A 10,000-nucleotide genomic window follows, 5' to 3' on the forward strand; every position below is an offset into this window, starting at 1 on the left:
GCATAAATACTGAAGAAGAGGCAGCTTCTGCTTATGCTGACAGCGGAGACTGCAATGTTTTCCCTGCTGGGATTATCAATCCATCTTGCCCACACCCTGCTGCCTCTCCGGATCGAAGAGTCTATGATCCCTCTGAAAACAATCCCTGGGGTCTGCTGGAAATCAAGTGCCCTATCAAGGATTCAATCTCTGAGTTGAATTATCTGAAATGTGTAAATGGAGTTTATAAACTTAAGAAAACACATAGCTACTACTACCAGGTCATGGGACAGATGTTGTTGACTGGCTGTGAATGGGTAGAATTTTATGTTTATTGTAAATCTGACTTTCATTTAGAAAGAGTGAGGTTTGATGCAGACTTTTGTTCAGAGATGAAGATGAAATTAGATAAGTTTTACTTTGAATACCTCCTCCCTGAACTGTTAAAAAAAACAGGGGCATAATCTGCATTTTTTAAGAATATGAAGAACCTGCACCCCAAATGTCCATCTTTGTAGAGGAAGAGGTGTAAAATTGTAACCATGAAATGTAGATAACTTTCATCAATGAACTTTCGTTGGTTTATTTGGTACTTGTTTGTAAGTATCTTGTGAACCGTAACAATTTGCCAGTGCATTAGTGACCCAAGCTTTGCTGAGAAATGTGAAGAATTATTCCTTAAAATGTCCATACTCCCCCCATAGAAGGGAGTTTAAGGGGAGGTAGGGGGCATTGTGTTACCAGAGAAGGGGGGGGAGGAGGTGAAAGAGGTATTAGTTGAATCTCATTCTTGAGGGAGGTATGGATATTTTGTAGATCAACATAATACTTCTGTTGTGTTTCAGTAACCTCTTTAGAGGTGAACTGAAGAGACCTTGATCTAGACAAGAAAGGAGGGATTGTCAAAGTAGCTTTTTTGGGTTGATGTTCTATCAATTAACGAGACCAGGCTTGACGACTCGGTTAAGGACAGTGATGTTTACATTCCTGGCTATGAAATTATTCGCCGTGACAGGAAAACAAATGGCCGCTTTGGCGGTGGTTTTTGTTTCTTTGTTTGCTCGAACATTAGTTATACTTTGCGATCTGATTTGAGTATTCACCAACTGGAAAATCTTTGTATAGAAATCCGCAAACCGAGATCAAAGCCTTTTCTCGTGGTAACCTGGTATAGGCCGCCTGACTCTTCAGTTGAGATCTTTAGTTATTTCGAATCGCTTATAGGTAAAATTGACGCGGAGAATGTTGAGTTCTATGTTTTGGGCGATCTGAACTGCAACTTAGCTGCTCCTCAATTGGACCATAACGCAAATCTACTCTCTAGCATCGCTGACGTTTACAGCCTGCAGCAGCTCATTACTGATCCCACTCGTTGCACTGAATCCTCTTCAACTTTAATTGACCTCGTTTTTACTAACCGTCCTGATAGGATTGTATGTTCTGGAGTGTCTCATATAGGCATAAGCGATCACAGCCTTATTTATGCTTATCGCAAGCTTTCTATAGATTTACCCTCGAGGGGTCATACTACAGTTACCTATAGAAAATTTAAGAACTTTAATTTATCCAATTTTCGTAGAGATATTGCACATCAAAATTGGCAGATCATAGGTAACTATGATAACCCAAATGATATGTGGGAAGCCTGGAAAAAACTGTTCCTTCGTTGTGTTGACAAGCATGCCCCCTTGCGTAATAAACGTGTTCGCCCTTGCAAATCACCTTGGATTACTTCGCAACTCAAAAAGCGCTTGCATGCAAGAGATATTCTTAAGTTAAAAGCTACTCGTTCTGGTAATGCGGAGGACTGGCGTAAATTCAAAAAACTTCGCTATATAGTAAACAATGAAATCAAACGTGCGAAAGAATGTCACTATAAGCATGCCCTCAATGAGTACCAAGGTGATCCACGTAACACTTGGCGGATTGTCAATGAGCTTATGTCTAGGAAATCACACAAATGTGTCATAAGCGAACTTAAGCTCCCCTGTGGCAATTCTATTTATGATTCTCATGAGTTGTCTAACGCCTTTAATGATCATTTTTCTTCTATTGGGCCTAAGTTAGCAAATGATATTCACGCCAATGAAGACAATTCTTCTCATTTGGATTATTTAGCTGAGACTGGTCACTGCACATTCGAACTAAAACCGACCAGCGTCTCTAAGGTTCTTCTTCTTTTATCCAGATTATGTGAGTGAAAATCTACTGGTTTGGACAGAATATCTGCAAAACTCTTGCGCGAATGTGCTGACTTAATAGCCGAATCACTCTGTACTATCTTTAATCATTCTATTGTTTATGGAATTTTCCCTCATTTCAAGACACCAATCGGGATTTCGACCTCTTCATTCCACTGTCACTGCCTTACTTGAAGCTACAGATAGCTGGGCTTACAACATTGATCAGGGTAATGGAAACGCAGTCGTTTTCTTGGATTTAAAGAAAGCCTTTGACACCGTTGATCACAATATTCTTTTGTCTAAACTTGCGAAATATGGTGTCAGTGGCACTTCATACAATTGGTTTAGATCATACTTGGACTGCCGCAAGCAACGATGTTTTATAAATGGCTCTCTCTCTGGGGACCATTTCCTTACTTGTGGTATACCTCAAGGTACAATTCTGGGTCTACTCCTTTTTCTAATATATATTAACAACTTACCTTACTGTCTATTAAATTCTGAACCTCGAATGTATGCTGACGACACACACATAACTTTTGCTAGTAATAACACCCAAAGTATTAACACTGTTTTAAATGAGGATCTTGCTAGAGTTGAAAGATGACTAACTGCTAACAAGCTTACTCTTAACGCATCTAAAACTGAGTTTATGTTGATCGGATCGAGGCAAAGGCTAAGCACGTTTCACAACCCTCCGTCACTTATTATTGACGGTGCACCTATAACTCAAGTTACCTCTACGAAATCTCTAGGTGTTCATATTGATCAGACTTTATCTTGGAATGTTCATGTTGAGACTTTATGTAAGAAAATCACGTCTGGTATTGGAGCGTTGAAGAGAGTGAGGTCTTTCGTTCCACATGAGACTCTCCGATCAATCTTCATGTCTTTAGTACAGCCTCACTTTGATTACTGCGATTCTGTCTGGGGATATTGCGGCAAAACCCTAGCCAGTAAACTTACAAAACTTAAAAATCGCGCTGCGCGTATACTCACTTACTCGAACTATGATGCCAACGCTGATAACCTTATCCAAAAACTTGGATGGATAAAACTTGATTCTCAACGAACAATCCATAAGGCTGTGATGGTTTATAAGTCGCTTAATGGTCTTACTCCCGATTACCTTAGTTCTAAATTTGTTGACCGTAGTAGCGTCTCCAGTTACTCCTTAAGGGACACAGAGGGCAAACTAGCTATCCCACAGCCACACACAAACTATATGAAAAATAGCTTCAGCTACACTGGAGCAGTTCTTTGGAATAATTTACCAATCGAATTGAGGCAGGCTGACTCCCTTAGAGCGTTCCGGGCTGGCTGCGAGCGTTTCTTTTCATCAAGTTAATCTACAATTCTATACACGGCACTCATGTAAAGCAGGTTTTTATTTTGTCATTTAATATTATAGTTATATTTATTGATTACTTAGAACAATTTTGAATAATGTAGCTGTAGTCGTTGTATAATTTGTAATAATTCTGGTAATTAATTAGGTTTTTATAGTTGCGACTGATGAGTTTACCGTGTCTAAATAAAGTTATCCTATCCTATCCTATCCTAATAAATCCTGAATCAGGAAACCCTTATCTGCCATCACCTCGTCTCCTTCTTCAAGTAGTGACAGAATTCCACTGCGTCTTGTAATTTCCTTGTCTGATATACTACCCTGATAAAGGCAACTTACAAATGTTACAGAACCATGAGGAGCAATACCAACTAGGCACTTTAAGGAGGTATGAGACTTGTAGGTAGAGTAAAATTCTGAGTTCAGAACCTTAGAGCTAGGCCTTTGGACCTTGGTTTCAGTGCAGTCTATGATGACTCTGGTTTTAGGGTACATGGTTTTGAAGCACTCAGGCATACTATTTTTTATCTGAGCAGTAGTGGGCCAAATTGGCACTTGGCCAAGCATTGTATACAGGAAATTCGCCCAAGTTAAAATAATTCTGCTAACTGTACTTGTGCTAATATTAAATCTTACTCCTTAGTCTGTCTCCAGCAATCCTAATCTTAGTCTTATCATAAACAGAAACAATTGGTCATAGAGTGACAATGCAAAATTACCACTGCTACGCCTTCGCTTGTAGTTTTCTTTTCCTCGTTCACGCTGAATCTGGGACCATTTTATCGTAGTTTTGGCATATGGTTCAACCCAGCTGTAAAAGCTATCGAATCGTTCCTTTTATACAAAGCCTGTGTAAAATGAGAGCAATTCAGAATTCTTGGAAATATTTTCAGCCCCAAACTTTGATTCTTTGAGATATTCCACCTCCTCCTCTAATTCTTTGATTTTGGCTTTAAGGATTTTAATTTGTTCGTCTGAACTCAGCTCGGCAGGCTGAATGTTTTCGTTTTCCACTTCATCTGTGGCCGTTTCTCCTATTGCCTGTATTGGTTGATCACCAGCACTGGCTTCCACCGCTGCTGATTCAGTCACTTCGTCTAATTCGACATCCTGTCGCAATGAATGAGCAAAAGATTGTCGTCGCTCCTCCTGTGCTTGCTTTTCGTTCACACTTTTTAAATTTTGTAGTTTATTTTCAGGGCGTCCTTGAGTGCTCTTTGTCCATGCAAACTGTGATGGCACTGCTCCTGCTTTCAGACGTGTAAGCCCTGTTATAGTTCTATACATGTCGCTTGGCTTGAAGTGAGCAGAACACACCAGAGTAGAGCCTTTCTTGATCTAGGAAACAAGTTTTACAGTCCAAATTAAAATGCTGAAAACAAGAGGAGAATTTCATAGAATATCAATTACCATTTCGAGTCAATGAAAACAAACAAAACGGCGGTTCCACGTGGACGAACTGCGTTTGACAGCTCCGGCCAAAAAACGCTTCAGCCGAATAATCTAGGCTTCATAATTGACTTCATCTTTTCTAGATATATATCGAGTAATTATTTCCTGATTAAGAAGCGAGCTAATTGAGTCGTACATCGAGAAACTCGCAATATTGGTCACAAACAAAACATCTGGGTTTGACAGCTCGCTCTTCATGACTCGTCGTACTCACCTTAAATTGCGGCCCTTCATCTCGCTTTATTGCGGCAATCCACTGTAATCTCTGTGTCTTGTTTGAGGGAAAGTTGAAAAAAGACAAATCCTTTCCACTTTCGTTTCGTTTGTCGTTCGTACAGAAATTTACACAGCAATGATCGTTTGCCATATTTGCGTGGTATCTCACTCAAAACCCTTGTCACACAACACTTCAATGAAAGCATGCCCGTCCAGCGTCGTTTGGGTGCCGCTCGCAAACCAACATGGCGGAACGTGATATCGGAGTATGGCATTATGAGAAATATTGCAGCCAGCTGAGGCCGTAGGACGAAGCAATTATCTATTATAATTATTGATCCCCATGAAATCCTATTGTTGTGTGTCTGTGTTGGATCTTCGATTTTAGTCGCACATATGTGAGATAATTGTGATGCTCATTGCTATTGTTCCTTGTTTGTGATGAATATATCTTCGATTTTAATGAAGCCGAGGATTGTTATTGTAGCTCGTTGTTATAGTTGTTCACAACAATTCCAACGATGGAATTAATTCCTGCAAGGTGTGTAACACTGCAAATTTGCATACTTTATAAGCCAGAGAATTCAGCCATTTTACTCAGTGCGAACCTGGGTTTAGAAAGATGATGGATTCGTCGGAAGACGAAGGGTTATTTATTACAAAGAGTTCTACGAAAGCAGATATTTCAGCAGAAATCCCTGGCTTTAGAAAGACGATGGATTTGTCGGAAGACGAAGGATTATTTATTACCCAGAGCTCTACGAACGCAGATATTTCAGCAGAAATCGAAGGTAACGTCGTGTAACTATCAGTCTCCGTGACTGCATTTATTTTTAAGTTTTAGTTGATCAAAATGGCACTGGCACAAAAAATTAAGTTGCAATGAACGAGAATTAAACGCAAATGGTACTGTTGACAATGTTGTAAACTATCAGTTTTTGCGCACTTTATACATTAAATTTCCTAAAACAGGCTGCAATATTAAAGTATTGCAGCCTGCAGACTGCAATATTTTTAATATTGCAGCATGCTTATTTATTTACAGTTGTTTTGCCATATTAAAGACAACAATCGTTGATTTAATGCAGACAGAGAACAATAGAATTTCATGGGGATTAGTAATTATAATTGTTTAGTGCAGGATTACCTTGGTATGTATGGTACAAGAAGGATTTTCAGTGATTTATAATTACATGAAAATCACTCCATGCTACCTTCTAACATTTTTACATATAGCAGCTGTATGATTTAATGTTTGTTGTGCTCAGTACCACTCAAACTTGAATGATCATTTCATCTCATTTTTAAGCTAATGAGACTGGTGGAAGTTCCCCGATGGAACTGGAGGGTGCTAAAAGAGCATTTGCTTATTTGATGTCTGTTGACTTTGGGTTTTGGTCGAGGGTTGAGGATCAAGGGTAAAATGTCACGGGTCCATAAAAAACTAGCAATCGTAAATTGTAAAAAAATAAAATGTCCAGGGTCCACAGAGGAAACTCAGAAATTACATATGGATAAATTCCAGACATGGTTGTGACTTAGAGTTTTTGTGTACTTTCACGCTTAATCTACACAGCTTCCACAAATGCACCTGCAACCGCAAATAAATAGATGCTGGCTGAGAGAGGTCAAGGTTAACTTTGTGGAAAGCGTGACTAAGCAATTCGTCCATCGAAATATGGTTTTCTCTTAAGCGCCTAAATCTCGCAGTTCCTGGGTTTCCATCCACCGTGAAGTCATAAGCAGAACTATACATCGACCAGAACTCATCACACACTGCAAAACTCGAACTGAGGAACAGCAAATCAAAATGATTTCGCAACCACAGATGCGCTAATGGAGGGGCTTTTAGCAACGTCTGACAAACGATTGACAAGAAAAACAAATTTTTGTTGTTTCAGTCTTTTTTATTTTATTTTTATCGATGGTATGTTTCAAGATTTGTTGTCTCCGAATGCGACAAAATAAAAATTTTCTAAATAAACAATTTTCGTTTGTGAGTTTACAAAACAATAGTGTATGAGCTGGAATAAAAGTTTCCCAAACATGAAAAGAAAATATTGAAAAGATATTGAAAAGATATGTTCCCGTCGTGCACTAACAGAGGGGCTTTTAGAAGCGTCTGACAAAAGATCGACAAGAAAAACGTACAAATTTTTGTTGTTTGAGTCCACTTTTTTGTAATTTTTATCGATGGTGTGTTTTAACATTTGTTCTCTCTGATCCTGTAAAACGTTTCTCACATAGCCGAAACTGAAGTTTTCTTAATGAAATGTTGACTTGTTGTTGTGGTTGTTTTTACTGCTGCTGTTACTGTAGTTTTAGTCGAATTTGTCATAATTTCACCCCATACTCTTTCACCCTCATTTCTTTCTCCTGACATCATAATGAACTCAATCTGATTTAAAACTCTCAGAACTAACCTTCCAAGAAATGAATGCTAGTTAGTAAGGAGATTTTGCATATTGATCTTGGAACTTCATAGAAGGTTCTTGTTTTTGCATCACTTTGATTGACAAGAGCCTGTTTTCTTTAAGTCTGCACACGCCTTGTCAAGGATATTTCTATTTACAGAGTGTCTTCCTCCGTTCCTGGTTTGATATCAGTGTCAACGAGAAAACACGTGCTCTTACCACTTGTGCCTTTTTTTTAACCAATCTTGGTGGATTAACCTTGCTCGTTATTTCCAGGTTTGTAATTGTTGTAACTTGCACTTGCCATTAGTTTTAGAGCATTATTCGCTACCTGTGTCTTCAATCTTTGAATTTAGTCAGTGCACAATCTGTCGGCAGATCTGTTTGACTTGTTCTATCTTGTTTAACACCTATGGTTTGGCATTTTTTGTCTTATATTGGTACTGAATAGTTTGAAACAAGAGACACAACGGGCCAACCCACTGGTTTCGGCAGTTTTGGTTTAAGACATAAAACGACCTTTCTAAGATTATTTCTTCATTTTACATTTTCTACATTTTCTACATTTTTTTAACAATCTTTGTCTGTTGGTTTATAAAGATAAAAATGACGTTCAGAATTCAAGAAGCTCGCGTCAGATTTGTCCTCAGGATCTGCAAGGCCACCCTGATGGTTTTTTTTGTTGATGGTAGTGAACCGGGACATTGCCTGTTCAGTTCAAAGTACTTGATTCCGTTGGATGTCTGTCTGAGGGTAGGCATTCCAGACTTCATTTCACGTTGATTTTCTCGTCCTCGTCTTCCAAAAAGCATTCCAAGGTAAAACCAAGTTGTCCTTTATAGCTGTGTGGGATTCTTTGTGTCAGCGACCCCAAGTTCGCCGCAGTCGAAGAGCTTCTGAATCTGCTGTTTCGAGATAGCTTTCTTGTGAACCAAACCAGCTATCTTTCCAGATTTTCGGAGGTCCTTAACGAATGTGTCCAAAACCTTGTTGGCTTCAGAAAAAGCAGCGTGATTGGTTATTGAAAACTGTTTATTTCGCGGTGGAGAACAAAGAAAGTGGTCAATGGCAGCTCAGATAGACTTAAGCGATGTTTTCTTGTAAAATGAACTGTCTTACTTTCTCGCAGATGTATAAAAATTCTTGTGACAAGCATTCAATTCCTCCATGTCCATATCCTCTATCAGCGTTGAAAATCTACTGCGCCTGGGACTTCCAAGCCAGTCTAAAAAGCTCAGTGAAATGTCAGTGTTAATCAACAACACGCACGAGCTAGAAAAGTTGCAAGAAAGATGTTCCCAATAAAAAAATATATATATATAATAATAATAATTACATACCCATTAAAAAAATTAGATTACGTACCATTGAATATTTTCATGCCAAACTTTGTGACCTTTTTGGTGTTCGAGGGGGTAGCATTGTCGACCAAAGCATTGATTTCTGCCTCGGTCAATTCTGATCCAAACCGGCTTTTGTCGGCCATTTTTTCTCGGGGCTGCACAACTGTGTATTTGACCATATTTGGTAGTGCAGGTATATGAGCTGATAACCTGTGTCCGGCAAGCCAATGAAAATGCTGGAAATGTGATATCCGTAGTTGAGTTTTAAATAAATATATATATTAGATATTTCTTAGATTGAGGAGACGACCACATGGATTTTATATGTGAAGTGGACCTGGGAAATCATAACGTGCCTTCTGATTGGTGTAAAGCCTTGGCTGTTCTCAGGAAAAATTACATCACTTCCATGGTGATCCAGGCATTTGCTGACTGTATGCGACACAAAATAGTTATTGTCACCGAAAACAGGGTAGGAAAAACTTAAATACATAAAAGACATTCAGGAACATGATTTCTCATTTGTTAATAACAGTTGACAGCCTGCATCAATGCTCGTCTCAGAAATTTAAGGGCATACAGGTGATAGAGGTCATACAGATAAATAATGATAAGGGAGACGGGATGATATGACTATTTAGAACGGGATAGAGGATGATATCAGTGTGTAGCTTTACAAAGTTCACGTTTTGTTCTTAAATTAAACCTCCAAAAAATGCAGAAAACAAAAAAACGACAGAAGGGACATTCTCATAAAAATATATTGCGACATGATTTCTTTGTCCCAAGCTACAATAATTATTGGCTCCTTTTACCACATTACTCTATGATTATTATTATTAACGCTTAACTCATACTGTCATTTTAAGGGGTTCCAAAACACCTTTTTTTTCCTTGCAGGATGAAGATTACGTCAAGATCATAGAGCCAGAGGGGATATCGGTGGGACCATTATGTGGCTCTCATACCTAAGCAAGTAAGAGAGAAATTCATAATAAAGTTTTAGCAATTTGTCCTACGTTACCCCTTTCGTGTATTCTTTCCAATGGCGTAACATGTTAGCCA

The 10,000-nt window shown here is 38.7% G+C and overlaps 1 pseudogene; it reads right to left on the minus strand.

The window, feature by feature from the left end:
* Positions 1-4,027: 4,027 nt before the first annotated feature.
* Positions 4,028-5,329, minus strand: LOC138054559 (uncharacterized; annotated as a pseudogene).
* Positions 5,330-10,000: the final 4,671 nt, after the last annotated feature.

The sequence above is a fragment of the Montipora capricornis genome, chromosome 6, assembly GCF_036669925.1.
Source record: "Montipora capricornis isolate CH-2021 chromosome 6, ASM3666992v2, whole genome shotgun sequence".
Taxonomy (NCBI): domain Eukaryota; kingdom Metazoa; phylum Cnidaria; class Anthozoa; order Scleractinia; family Acroporidae; genus Montipora; species Montipora capricornis.